This window comes from Gavialis gangeticus, unplaced genomic scaffold, assembly GCF_001723915.1.
Source record: "Gavialis gangeticus isolate Ggan-Ray unplaced genomic scaffold, GavGan_comp1, whole genome shotgun sequence".
Classification (NCBI taxonomy): Eukaryota; Metazoa; Chordata; order Crocodylia; family Gavialidae; genus Gavialis; species Gavialis gangeticus.
In genome coordinates, this window is record NW_017729033.1 from 56,868,296 (window position 1) to 56,868,654 (window position 359).

The following is a 359-nucleotide window of genomic DNA, read 5'->3' on the forward strand; positions in this document are numbered from 1 at the left end:
GGCAAGCTCTGGCCTCAGCTGCCTGGGTGCTCAGGCTGGCAGGAGACACGGGGGGTAGGGACAGGTTCAGGCTGGCAGGGGATGCTGTCCCAGGAGCCTGTAGCCAGTGTGACATGGATGTTCTGTACCCTCCACCCTGGCAATGGCAGCCAGGGCATAGTGTCTGCGAGGCACTGGCAGATCATCTCTTCCTCCACCCCCAACAGTAGGGCTCCTGGATGGCTGCCTATAAATTCCAAGCCCACCAGGCAAACACAACACCACACACACTACAGACAGTTAGCAAAAAACACCAAACTTTATTTTCTTCCACCACACAATAACAGACCCCCTCCTTCCTGACAACACATGCCCACCCT